Consider the following 14,885-nt stretch of genomic DNA (forward strand, 5'->3'; position numbering starts at 1 on the left):
CCATAGTTCAAGGAGGTGTGTGTGTGTATCCGTGTGTGTGATGCCTAACATTAGTTTTGGTCTGAAAGGATGCCCTTCCAGTACAATATACTAATCTTTGATAACGTTTAAAACGTTTGCCAGATGTGTGCTTTAGAATAAAGCTCAATACAATGTTAGAAAAGTTAGGAGAAATGAAGACATGTCTCATTTTTTTAAGCCCTGCCTCGAAGAAGAGTTATCTTTTGGTGCTAAGCCCTATATACCATTTTGTTGCAAACCTACTATTGGCACAAAGGTGTGTCTGTCAAAACCCATAGGATAGCATTGAAGCACCCCATGTACTACCTATGTGACTCTCCCTTGACACAAACAACTCAAGTCATTACTAGCATTATTTTGCATTTGTTTGGGTCTACATTTCAGTGAAAATAAAATGTTGCCCTGGAAACCAAATCCCAAATCAAGAGTATCCACCAGATTACATCAATTTTGTGACATACAATTGAACAAATTGTTAGTAAATCTACCCCATGTGTCAAGTTAGATATCTTTATTTGTAACTGGGCAAACACCTGGTTAGTTAAAAAAATGTACCAAACACCGTCAAATTTGAATTAGCCCATTTCACTGTAGTGTCGAAATATCCCAAAGAAAGGATATTTTTCATTTAAGACCTGCTGGTTAGTTGGAAATTAGTCTTGTATAATGATAATATAATAACATCACTCTTTTGGAATGTACAGCAGGTATGATAGTTTTAGTATTTAAGCTGGTCTGTGTGAAGTAATGCATAATATTGATTCAATATATTTATTATGTGGACAAACTACCTATAAAGCAATTCCTAAGATATTTTATAATCAAATATATATATATAAAAAAACATATCAGATTAAATTTAGCATAAATTGAATCGTATCTACAAATCTAAATTGGTGCAGTTTAACATCATTCTACCTTGGATGATCATTGGTTGTGGAAATCTTTCAACATCATTGCCTAATTCAGGAATTGCTATAAATTACAATCTTCATGTAGTTTTACAGTATCCAGCACGGATAGAAACATGATGCTGCATAAATGTCTCCTTTCACTGTAAGCTTAGAGAAGCATAAATCAACCTGACGGCTGATGGCCTAGGGAAAGAATCTTTCTTTAATCTAGCTACTTTTTCCCCCAGTGCTTTCATAAATGTAATAATTACTGCCCATTCAGCTTCCATTGACTTTACAGCAGTAGCATTCTCCTGCATTCTTCTTTTATATGTTGATAGTCCTCTGCATAAATGTTAGTCCTGTCAGTCTTTGGATGGTCTTCTCCCTAACATTTTGCCTGTTCCGTCTGTTTTCTCTGAAATTCATCTGTATTGGCCTTAGGACTATGGTGGTCATTCTGACCTCGGCGGTAAAAGGCGCCTACCGCCGGTCAGAAATCCTCCATAATCCCGCCGCGGTCGCGGAAACCCGCCACGGTCATTCTGACCCGCAGAAGGCAAACCTCCGAAAATCCGACAGCCACAACAGACCGCCAGACCAGCGGTCGGCGGAAAAGTGGAGGTGACAAAACCTCCACCGTCACGCCAACAGAAATACGCCCATGCCATTACGACCCACGAATCCACGCGGCGGTCATTCAAACGCGGTATTCCATTGGCGGGACACACCGCCGCGGTCAGAATACACACAAACGAACAAAACTCAGCCACATTGGACGATTTGAATTCCACACACCTGATACACATACACACACCACTCCCACACACACAATACAATATAAAACACACACCCACATCACCCACAAACCCCAACGCCAAAAAATTCTGAAAGAAGGCCAGAGCGAGACACCACCATCCACAAACTAGCAGCCACAGCCACTCCACACCATCACCCACACACTATCCACACACAAAACAACACACACCACCACACTCAACACACTTAACTACACATACTCCACCCCACACATCATACACACCACCCCATGGCACCCCAAAGACACCCCCGCTTCTCAGACGAAGAACTCAGGGTCATGGTGGAGGAAATCGTTCGGGTAGAGCCCCAGCTGTTCGGCACACAGATACAATACACCAGCATTGCCCGGAGGACGGAGCTATGGCAGAGGATTGTCGACAGGGTCAACGCTGTGGGACAGCACCCCAGAAATCGGGAAGACATCAGGAAGCAATGGAACGACCTACGGGGGAAGGTGCGTTCCATGGTATCCAGGCACAACATCGCCGTGCAGAAGACTGGCGGAGGACCCCCACCTCAACCCCCACAATTTACAACATGGGAGGAGGAAGTCTTGAACATCCTGCATCCTGACGGCCTCGCAGGAGTCGGCGGAGGAATGGATACTGGTAAGTTGAAGCTTCACTACTGCTTCCCCCCCACCTGCGTGCCAAATCATACCCCAACCCTCACCCCCATCCTCGAACCCCACCCTCACCCCCACCCCCATCCTCACCCCCACCCTCACCCCCACCACCATCCTCACCCCCACCACCATCCTCACCCCCACCCCCAGCACACCTATTCCCTGCCAATGTCTCACCATCACAACCCACACATCCCAAAACCTAGGCCTGCATGCGTCCACTAAGCATGGACACCCATCACCAAAGCATGCCCAATGCATATACACATCCCCCCCACAAGCCACCCTCACCAAAGCCCCCACACACGAATGCCAGCACTTGGGGACACGGGAACCCACAGATACACCCATATGCCACACATTGAAACTATAACCATACCTCTATACCCCTGCAGGACCCGACCGTCAACACACCGCCGCGGAGGGCCCAGAATTCTCCACACCCCCCACCCAAGAGGCCGTCAGCGATGACAGCAGCTCTGTCGACCTGGACACCGATGACCAGCCCGGACCATCGGGGACCTCTGGACAGTCGGTTCCCCTCACACAGGCCCAGGCCACTACAGACCCAAACCCCTCTGGGAACACCAGCACAGCTCCCACCCAGCGGGCCCATGCCTCTGTCTCCAGGGCGCGTCAATCTGCGGTGTGTCTACCACTACAGGGCACCCAGGATAACCCACCACCCCAACAACAACAGGGACCTGGGGGCAGTGGTAGTGGGCACACCGGCCAGGGGGCAGAGGCCCAGGGAAACAGGGCAACTCGGAGGGCAGCTGTGCGACAGGGGGGGGACGGGCCCAGGGAACCCACTCTCCACGAGGCCCTCACCACCATCATGGGAGCATACAACCGCTCCCAGGAGACGATGGCGACGGTACTGGCCCGGTTCCAGGAGATCCAGGTACTGCAGGAGGAACACTATCGGGGGTACAGGGAGGACATCAGAGCCCTCACCTCCACCCTGGTTACCATGGTAGGGCTGCTGCAGGACCTCGTCAACACCAGGACGGACACTCAACAACACCCAAGGGCCCCTGCCACTAGCCTGGACCAAGAACAGCCAACCACCTCCGCCGGCGCTAGTGGACAGGATGCCCCCGCAAAGCAGCAGCCCACCAGACCCCCACCTCCTGCAGGAGAAGAACCACCCCGCAAGAGGGCCCTGAGATCTCGCAAGAAGACAGAGTAGGATGTCAAGACCCCCGCCAGCAATGGATACCACCTGATGTCATCCCACTGTCCCACATTGTCACCCTGTCCATCCTTGAACTGCCCATGCTCCATCTCTCCACAGGCCTCTGGACAATGCACCTGTGTGACTGTTACTCTGGACTCTGCCATGGACATTCCTTCACCATAGCCCCCACCCACTTGAAACCACCCATCCCATTTTGAGCACTTAAATAAACACCTATTTTGCACAAAACTATCTGGAGTCTGGCTGTGATTTCAATCTATTGTAATTGACATGACAGTGCAAATATGTCCTTGTACATAGTGAAGTCAACAAACAGCTGCCACAAAGCTGTAGTCCATGGGGAAACGAAGCACAGGACTCGTAGTGGGGACCCCAGATCTGAAATAGGGAGGGAAAAGCCACAACTCAGTCATCATACACTGGGGCAAATAGACAGGCAGCAGAGATGCAGGAGAGTAGTTCACATTTACTAAATTATCTTTGAATTGTTACCTGTGTCCTATTGGAAGTACTGTTCAATGATTCTGTCCCTGTTGTCTGTTTCAGCCCCGTCGTCTTCCTCCTCGTCACTCTCCTCAGGTTCCACCGCTGCCACAACACCACCGTCTCGACCATCCTCCTGCAGGAAAGGCACCTGGCGGCGCAAAGCCAGGTTGTGAAGCATGCAGCAGGCCACGATGATGTGACACACCTTCTTAGGTGAGTACATTAGGGATCCACCTGTCATATGCAGGCACCGAAACCTGGCCTTTAGGAGGCCAAAGGTGCGTTCGATCACCCTCCTAGTACGCCCATGGGCCTCATTGTACCGTTCCTCTGCCCTGGTCCGGGGATTCCTTACTGGGGTCAGTAGCAACGACAGGTTGGGGTACCCAGAGTCCCCCAATAGCCATACACGGTGTCTCTCTAGCTGTTCCATCACGTAAGGGATGCTGCTATTCCTCAGGATGTAGGCGTCATGCACTGACCCAGAGAATTTGGCATTTACATGCGAGATGTACTGGTCAGCCAAACACACCACCTGGATGTTCATTGAATGGTAACTTTTTCTGTTCCTGTACACCTGCTCCCTGTCTCTTGGGGGAACCAAAGCCACATGGGTCCCATCAATGGCACCAATGACGTTGGGAATATGTCCAAGGGTGTAGAAATCACCCTTCACTGCAGCCAATTCGCCCACCTCAGGGAAAATGATGTAGCTCCTCACGTATTTCATCAGGGCAGACAACACTCTGGATAACACCTTCGAAAACATGGGCTGAGACATCCCAGAAGCAATTCCCACTGTTGTCTGAAATGAACCACTTGCCAAGAAATGGAGTACTGACATGACCTGCACCAGAGGGGGAATCCCTGTGGGTTGGCGGATGGGGGACATCAGGTCGGGCTCCAGCTGGGCACACAGTTCATGTATAGTGGCACGGTTAAGACGGTAGGTCAGGATAATGTGGCGTTCTTCCATTGTCGACAGGTCCACCAGCGGTCGGTACACGGGAGGATTCATCCGTCTCCTCGCCAAACCCAGCGGACGGTGCCTAGGAAGGACAACATGGAGCACACAGTCAAGCAACCCACAGGTACGTACTCACAGCTAGCACAGTAAACGATTCTCTATGCAGTGAATGGCGTGTCTGAGTGGCTATGCAAGGCCTAGGCCTGTGTGGCGCAGTTGAAATTGAGCCATGTGGGCCCTGAAAATGGCGGCTGCCTGACCTGTGAAGTGTGACAATGGGATGTGAGGTCAATGCGCTGGCGTGGCACACCGCGGCGGGCGGCGGGCGAAGACCGCGGCGCAAAGCCGCATTGGTTAACATTGAAGCCTATGGGTTTCAGGAGCCAATGGCGAAGGGCGCCGGCGGTGGCGGGACGCACCGCCGCGGTACGCACCGCCGCGGACGTGACCGCCATTTTCTATCTACTTATCCACTTGCGACTTGAACTTTCACAGGAGAGGACCTATACTGCAAGTGTTGCTGTGACCTCGGTCTGGAAGGGACAATTGCTGCTGCGCCTGGGGAAAGGGCCCCTGCCTTCACTGGAGAGGAGTTGGAGAAACTTGTGGATGGGGTCCTCCCCCAGTATGCGCTACTCTACGGTCCTCCAGACCAACAAGTGAGTTTAATTCAATCTGGATTTGGGGCCACTGGCTGGCTTGGGGGCCTGGCGGGGGGCCTGGCGGGGATGGGGGGGCATGTTGGGGCTGGCGGGGGGCCTGGCGGGGATGGGGGGCATGTTGGGCCTGGTGGGGGGCATGGCGGGGGGCCTGGCGGGGATGGGGGGGCATGTTGGGGCTGGCGGGGGGCCTGGCGGGGATGGGGGGCATGTTGGGCCTGGTGGGGGGCATGGCGGGGGCCTGGCGGGGATGGGGGGGCATGTTGGGGCTGGCGGGGGGCCTGGCGGGGATGGGGGGCATGTTGGGCCTGGCGGGGGGCCTGGCGGGGATGGGGGGCGTTGGGCCTGGCTTGGGGGCCTGGCGGGGGGCCTGGCGGGGATGGGGGGGCATGTTGGGGCTGGCGGGGGGCATGGCGGGGGGCCTGGCGGGGATGGGGGGGCATGTCGGGGCTGGCGGGGGGCCTGGCGGGGATGGGGGGCATGTTGGGCCTGGTGGGGGGCATGGCGGGGGGCCTGGCGGGGATGGGGGGGCATGTTGGGGCTGGCGGGGGGCCTGGCGGGGGGCCTGGCGGGGATGGGGGGCGTTGGGCCTGGCTTGGGGGCCTGGCGGGGGGCATGTCGGGGCTGGCGGGGGGCCTGGCGGGGATGGGGGGCGTTGGGCCACTGGCAACGAAAATGCAGACAAACTTGAACGTGGTATTTCTCCCTCCCTGTACGTGTCACATAGGTCCGCGCCCATGAGAAGATCGGGATTTGGCGTGCCATCGCCAAGGAAGTCCGGACCCTGGGGGTCCACCATCGACGGGGCACCCACTGCCGCAAGAGGTGGGAGGACATCCGCCGCGGGACCAAGAAGACCGCCGAGTCTCTGCTGGGGATGGCCTCCCAACGTAGACAGGGTGCCTGCCGTCAACTGACCCCCCTGATGTTCCGGATCCTGGCGGTGGCCTACCCTGATTTGGATGGGCGCGTGAGGGCAGCACAGCAGACACAAGGGGGTGAGTACAAGCATTATCTACTCTGTTGTCGCGCAGTGGAGGTGTCTGGGTGGGGGAGGAGGGCTGTGGGTCCCCCTAGGCCAGGGCGATATCTGTAGGCTGGGCACCCCCGTAAGCCCCTGTGTCCCCAGCCACCACCCTCAGTAGTTTGTCAGTACAGCCATCCCTGGGCCGTGTCATCCATGGGTGCAGTTGTCAACTCTAGGCGTGTAGGGCATGTTCCACGGAATGCGTAGCGGACCCCAAGTGCGCAACTTAGTGCAGGGGGCATCTGTGTCTGTCTTGTCCGCTAACTGTACCGGAGATCCATGTACTCAATATCCCTTTATTTCTCTCTTCCCCCCCCTTTTTGTTTGTCTTTCTGTGCTTGTGTGCATCAGCATCATCAGGCGGAGGAGAAGTGGCATCGGGGCAGGAGGGAGCTGCATCTCACATGGCCCAGGAGGGCCATGCCACAGAGTCAGACTGGACCAGTGAGACGGAGGGCGAGGGGAGCTCCACAACGGGGACGACTGGACCCTGCAGCGACACGGACACGTCCTCGGAAGGGAGCTCCCTTGCGGGGGTGGCACCATCCGTGCCCCCCGCCATTACAGGTACAGCCGCCACCCAGCGCACCATCTCCGCCCTCCCAGCAGCCCCTCAGCGTTCGCCCCGTGCCCGCTCTGCCAGGAAGCCGGGCATCTCCTTCGCCCCAGGCACCTCAGGCCCTGCCCCTGTTACCCCCGCTGCCCTCAGTGAGGAGGTCATTGACCTCCTCCGAACGCTCATTGTTGGGCAGACTACCCTTTTGAATGCCATCCAGGGGGTGGAGAGGGAGGTTCATCGCAGCAATGCGTACCTGGAGGGCATTCATTCGGGTCAGGCTGCCCATCAGCGATCGTTCCAGGCTCTGGCCTCAGCACTGATGGCAGCCATTGTCCCTGTCTCCTGCCTCCCTCTACTAACTCCCTCCTCCCAGTCTCCTGTTCCTCTGCCTGTCCCACCCACACCATCAGACCAGCCTGCACACACCTCAACACCCAAGAGAAGCTCATCCAAACATAAGCACCACAGATCACGCAGACATTCACACACGCAACATTCCGATGCAGACATGCCAACAGTCACTACCACCTCTGTGACCCCCACCTCCTCGTCTCCCTCCTCCCTCCCTGTGACGTCTACACTCACACCTCCATTCACCTCACCATCAGCCAGTGTTTCCATCACCAGCACACCCTCCACTCCAGTCCGCACACGTGCAGTCACCACCCCCACTGCCATTTACACGTCCCCTGTGTCCTCTCCCACTGTGTCTGTCACCCCCTCTTCCACACCACACAAACGCAGCCACCCACCCACCCAACAGCCATCCACCTCACGACAGCCTATCCCTCCTGCACCTGCACCCAAAGACAGCAAACGTGACTCACCTACAGCCACATCCTCTCCCTCCACTCCCATTCCCACTGTACCTACCACTCTCCATTGTCCCAAGAAACTCTTCCTCGCCACTGCTAACTTCTTTCCTGACCCTGAGCCCCCCCCTCCTTCTCGTCGGGGTAAGAAGAGCACCTCAGCCACCACCAGCCCTGCAGCCCCCTTGAAAAGGGTGCAGGGGTATTGGAGCCCACCAGCCCGCATGTCTGGATCTTCGCCCAGCAGCAAGGGGACAGCCAGCCCACCCCCTGGGAAGAGGAGCAGAAGGCGGAAGGGGCGCCGCAGGAGCCCGGCTTCTACATCCCCCCCGGACACCACCCAGAGACAGTCACCAGCCACAGCTCCAAAGGGAGGAAAGGGCCACAGACTCCCGACTAAGGAGGGCAAGGGCAGCAAGTCGGAGAGGTCAGGCAGCAGGCCTGCTGCCCAGGAGGAGCCCACCACCCCCATAGCCGCTGCCCAGGGAGGACCCAGCCCAGCTGGCCAGGAGGGCCCCACCACCCACAGCCCAGGTGGGCATTGAAGGAGCACCATCCCCGCTGCCCAGGAGGGCACCACCAGGCAATGAGCAGTTGGCCATAGACCGGCCGCCGTCTCAAGCCCCGCTGAACTGGGCCCCGCCGTCTCAAGCACCGCTGAACTGGGCCCCGCCGTCTCAAGAACCGCTGAACTGGGCCCCGCCGTCTCAAGAACCGCTGAACTGGGCCCCGCCGTCTCAAGAACCGCTGAACTGGGCCCGCCGTCTCAAGAACCGCTGAACTGGGCCCCGCCGTCTCAAGAACCGCTGAACTGGGCCCCGCCGCCTCCAGCACCGCTGAACTGGGCCCCGCCGTCTCAAGACCCGCTGAACTGGGCCCCGCCGTCTCAAGAACCGCTGAACTGGGCCTGCCGTCTCAAGAACCGCTGAACTGGGCCCCGCCGTCTCAAGAACCGCTGAACTGGGCCCCGCCGTCTCAAGAACAGCTGAACTGGGCCTCGCCGTCTCCAGCACCGCTGAACTGGGCCCCGCCGTCTCAAGACCCGCTGATCTGGGCCCCGCCGTCTCAAGAACCGCTGAACTGGGCCCCTCCGTCTCAAGAACCGCTGAACGGGGCCCCGCCGTCTCAAGAACCGCTGAACTGGGCCCCGCCGTCTCAAGAACCGCTGAACTGGGCCCCGCCGTCTCAAGAACCGCTGAACTGGGCCCCGCCGTCTCAAGAACCGCTGAACTGGGCCCCGCCGTCTCAAGAACCGCTGAACTGGGCCCCGCCGTCTCAAGAACCGCTCCGCTGGGCCCCGCCGTCTCAAGAACCGCTGAACTGGGCCCCGCCGTCTCAAGAACCGCTGAACTGGGCCCCGCCGTCTCCAGCACCGCTGAACTGGGCCCCGCCGTCTCCAGCACCGCTGAACTGGGCCCCGCCGTCTCAAGAACCGCTGAAATGGGCCCCGCCGTCTCCAGCACCGCTCCGCTGGGCCCCGCCGTCTCAAGAACCGCTGAACTGGGCCCCGCCGTCTCAAGAACCGCTGAACTGGGCCCCGCCGTCTCAAGCACCTCTCCGCTGGGCCCCGCCGTCTCAAGAACCACTGAACTGGGCCCCGCCGTCTCCAGCACCGTTCCGCTGGGCCCCGCCGTCTCAAGACCCGCTGAACTGGGCCCCGCCGTCTCAAGAACCGCTGAACTGGGCCCTTCAAGGCAAGACCTGCTGAACTGGGCCCTTCAAGGCAAGAAGCGCTGAACTGGGCCCTTCAAGGCAAGAAGCGCTGAACTGGGCCCTTCCAGGCAAGAACCGCTGGCCCTTTGGCAGACGTGGCAGGGCAGGATCTATCTCGGGCAGGGCTGCAGGATGTCCTCTGGCCAACATGCCTCCTCCAGTGGCAGTGGGGTCTGTTATGGACTGTTTGGACTGTGGCTTTGCACTCCCCAGGATGGCCCAGTGGGCAGGCCACCCACTGTATGGACTGTATGGACTGTGGCTTTGCACTCCCCAGGATGGCCCAGTGGGCAGGCCACCCACTGTATGGACTGTATGGACTGTGGCTTTGCACTCCCCAGGATGGCCCAGTGGGCAGGCCACCCACTGTATGGACTGTATGGACTGTGGCTTTGCACTCCCCAGGATGGCCCAGTGGTCATGGAGTCCCCTCGTGGATCTGGCGTCGTGTACTCAAGTGGCTGAGGTGCCCCCCCTTCCCTTCCCCCTGAGGTGCCTGTCCTATTTTCTTTCTGATGCCCCTGCAGTGTTCTCTCCGTGGAGTTCTTGTCGTGGGACTGGGCCTTGCCCCTTTGCACAGGACCCCTGTGGTCCACGGACAGTGGTTGGACTACATTTAGTAGCTGTATATATTTTGTACATTGTTTATTTATTTATTGGGATTACTGGTGTCCATATTTCAATATATCTGCCCGTTTATGATCTCTTCTTTTGGTCTTTGCATTATTTCGGGGGGGGGGGGTTTGTGGGTTGTGACAGTGATCTGTGGGAATGCATTGATGTGTGTGTTGTAGTGGGTATGGGTGGGTGGGTGTGTGCCGGTAATCTTTTCCCTCCCCTGTGTCGTAGGTGCAGTACTCACCGATGTCTTCCGCGCCGCCGGGCGTGCTCCTGGTATATGAGCAGGTAAAGGAGTGCGGGGATGACCTGCAACTCGGGTTCCATACTGCCGGAATCTCGCGTGGAGTGCGTAGAGGTGAGCGTTTTCCCGTTCGTAGTCTGTTTCCGCCGTGTTTTTATCGGCGGTGCTCCCGCCCCGGAAAAGGTGGCGGATTGGTGGGTCGTGATAGGGTGGGCGGTACATTGTCTGCCGCCTGGCTGTTGGCGGGGACCGCCGCGCTGTTTGTTTGTTCCGCCGTGGCGGGCGGAGTGTTAATGCGGCGGGCTGTGTTGGCGGTTCCCGCCAGGGTCAGAATTGCATATTTTGGACCGCCGGCCTGTTGGCGGCTTGGCCGCCGCATTATCACCGACCGCCAGGGTCAGAATGAGGGCCTATGTGTGCTTTACGACTGCTAACCAGTGCTAAAGTGATTGCGCTCACTCCCATAAACATAGTAAAACTGACTGTTAGACTTTGCATCCTTAGCATACTTTTCCTCCTTACCTTTGCCTTCAGGCCTCCTGTTTTGTTGACTTCATTTATGCTGGCTTTAGGACTCTGCATACTTTACCATTGCTAACTAGTGCTAAAGTGTTCATGCTCTCTCCTTAAAACATTATAAAATTGGCTTATACCCAGTTGGCAAATTTAATTTACATGTAAATCCCTAGTAAAGTGGCACTACTAATGCCCAGGGCTTCAAAATTAAATGCTACCAGTGGACCTGCAGCGCTGATTGTACCTCCCACTTAAGTAACACTTTAAACATGCCTCAGGCCTGTCATTGCATCCTATGTGTGCAGTTTTAACTGTCCATTTCGACCTAACAAAAGTGACAGACCCAAACCTTCCTTTGTAATGCATATACATCACCTTTAGGATAAGGCCTACACAGCCCAGAGGACAGGGTGCAATGTATTTAAATAGTAGGACCTTTACTTGTAAGTTTTACATGGCCTGGTAGTGGAAAACTATTACATTTGTTTTTCACTGCTGCAAGTTCTACCTCCCCCATTGGAATTACATTATTACATTAAATAATCTGTAGCTTCCAAAAGGGAACACATAACTAATTTATATTTGGTGTCTTTGGTATTGAAACGAAAAATCTAAACTTATGGTGCAGTTGAATTTTAAATTATGATTTTGAAAATGCCTCTTTTAAAAAATGTTCATTGTCCTGCCATTTTGTGCCTGTAGGCTGTTTCTGGATTGCATGACTGGGTGTAGTTGACAGTTGGACTTGTGTATTCCTTCTATAAAGCAAAACAAAATAGGGAACTTAGTTGTGCCTGGATAGACCATAAGATGAGAGAGAGGAGCTGGGCACAGCCCCTCTTATACCTGAGTAGGCTGTGTTCTGCCTCCCCACAAAGGGATGCATACCCCCTGTAGTTAGTCTGGAGCCAGGAATATAGAGGCAGGGTACCTGTGCACTTCAAATGCATGCCTCTAGAAGTTTCTCCATACTTCAAAGGCACAACGGTATATGAATACTAGACCTTAGACACCAATTCTTCAGTACACTTCTGGACATGTGGCTAATCTGCCAGGTAGAAGGACTGGTGTGCTGCTGAAAGGACGGCCACTATGCTGAACTGCTGAGCTGGAGGAACAGCTGCCTTGCTGTGCTGACTTGCTGCCTGCTGCACTCTCATTTGGTTAAGGAGTAGACCTGAGTCTCTTGAACCCAGCACTCCAGAGTGACTCCAAAGGCTGGTGGCTGGCGTCCTGACCTGAAGCCTCAGGGACAGGACAGGTTTCCAACAACCCAGCATCTGCACCCAGACTCTGCCATCTGTGAGTCTACCCTGCCAAGTGGCACCAATCCAGTACTGGACCTTTGGAAATGGGCCTAAGATGCTCTGTCAGCCTCTGTGAATCCAGTGGAACTGATGCATCTCACCTGCTGTGCAGTGCAACACAAGCAGAACCTATGGAAGCTCTTGTCTGCGGGATCCTCAATGAGAATTCAAGACCTCGAACGACAGCCTTGCCACATCTCAGAAGCAAAGCATCGCTTTGGCTGCGCAGTGCATTTTTGACACAAATTCTGATTCCACAACCAGGAAATACTTTGTACTTTGTTCAGCGGGCCTAACAGCTCCCTGTAGCATGCCACTCGCCATTATGGTCAGCCGGAACTTTTGACTTTGTCCAGACCAGATACCCACAGCTGCCACTTTGTGCTTTTTGGCACTATTTTGCTAAAACCTTTCAAATTGTATATATCTGGTCTACTAATTGGATTCTTGTTGTTTTGGTCTTGTGTTATTTATTTATTTTTCCAACGTATATTTGAAGTGTTGCACCTATATTATACACATTGCTTCTACGTTAAGCCAGAATGCGCTGTGCCATGCTACCACAGATTAATTCAGAGTTGGATTGTGCCTCACCCTGACAAGGACTCTGGTTGCTGCTTGACCAGGGTGCACACCCCAGTCAACCAACAACCCAATTTCATACATTGGAGGATCAGGACTTGTGTTTGTGCAGTGCCACACGGTGATTTGATTTGTACACTGTCATCCCATATCTAAGACCAACACAAGTTAAAATTTTCCTTAATCTACCTTTTTTTTTTTTTTCTCATCTCCCTCTCATTCCCCTGACTGTTGTGCCTAAACCCACTTCTACAAGTATGGAGTTTGAGCTCGCTAACACGAGGACCTACATTGTGGACCAACTCAAGGAGCTCTGCAAAGAGAGAGGACTTAAAGCAAAGAGCAACACCAAGAAGGTGGATGTCGAAAAAGGCACAGAGGGTCTGGGCGGAAGTCTACCAGTCAAGGGCTATATCCATTGAAGGAGAGGATGGTGTGGAAGGGCAAGGAGAAGACCTGGATACCAGTACTGAGAACCAGCAGTCTCGTGAGGGCAAGATGTACCTCCTAAGTTGGACCACCATGCAAGAGCAGAAAGCAGTGTGTCCTCATTAGGCCTGACCCCAGTAGAGCTGGCAGACAGAAAGACAAAAAGGGAGTTCTGGCTGATGGCCAAACTCAGGATAGAGAACAAACTGGCCATGGAGGCAGCACAGAAAAAACCCTAGGCTGAGAGAGCCTTGTAAGGAGAAGAAAATTCCTGCTGGCTCATGAAAAGTGTCGGAAGGAGCTGGACCTCAAGGCCAGGCAGGCAGGTTCCAGCAGCGATGGAGGCAGCAATAATGCAATGACCTCTGGTGATAGGAGGGTCCATACTCCTAAATACTGGGACCTGACTTTGTTGTGGGAGACGAATAGAGAAGTGATTTGAAGCATATGTTGTGGCTTTATAGATGCTTAGGAAACCTGAGGAGGATTGGTGAGCTAGCCTCTTGAAGCACATACCTAGCAAGGGAAGGGACACCTTACTGGTCCTAGGTAAGGAAGTGCAAGCAGACATTTAAGGGCAGGTAGAAGCTGTCCCAGCAGTCTGGGGTAGATTATGTGGACTCCAATTGCAAGGCACTAGATGTTTTGGGTGAAGGGTGAAGGGCAGTGAAGTAAATGATTATCAGGGGCACACTATCTGGAAGGAGGTGAAGTCCGGGTTGCACTTAAAGATATTAGGGTTACCTAAGTGTGCTTGCCAGACAATACGGTCCATCCAAGAAGGTAGTCAGGGGAGCCTGGAGGAATGGCTCAGGTGCCTGCTAAAAACTGGAAGGGCTAGAGGTAATGAAAACCCACTTCTGAAACTCCCACAGTCCGGGAGGAGGCTGAGCCTGAGGATGATGCCTCGGAGTCCACCAGGGAGGACATTGGCACACTGGGGAACCTACCTGAACTGACCAACTGACAGAAGGAAGGAGGTCTTACTAGGGAGTAGATCTGCAAGGCACAGAAAGAATGCCCTTCTCATGAAGTTCTACTGCAGCACACCAAGGCCCAGAAAGCTGGTGACACCTCTGGTGATTACCTGATTTATTAGGAGAATGGTCTCCTCTATAGGGAGCCTAAAGTTCCTGAGCCTAGTGCAACCAGTGTGTTGGTGGTGCCCCAGTGCAACAGGGCCTTTCTACTGGAGCTGACTCATGAGGTACCTCTGACAGTACATATAGAGCGGGACAAGACCTTTTGAAAGGCTTGTCTCCCACTTTTACTGGTCTCAGATGAGAATGGCCTCTGAGGCATTTTGCAGGTCATACCCTACCTGCCAGGCCTGTGGCAAGTCAGAAGAGAAGCACAAAGCTCCCTTACAGTCATGCCCTGTCATTGGTGCTCCCTTTGAATGGGTGG

Source organism: Pleurodeles waltl, chromosome 6 (assembly GCF_031143425.1).
Source record: "Pleurodeles waltl isolate 20211129_DDA chromosome 6, aPleWal1.hap1.20221129, whole genome shotgun sequence".
NCBI classification, from domain to species: domain Eukaryota; kingdom Metazoa; phylum Chordata; class Amphibia; order Caudata; family Salamandridae; genus Pleurodeles; species Pleurodeles waltl.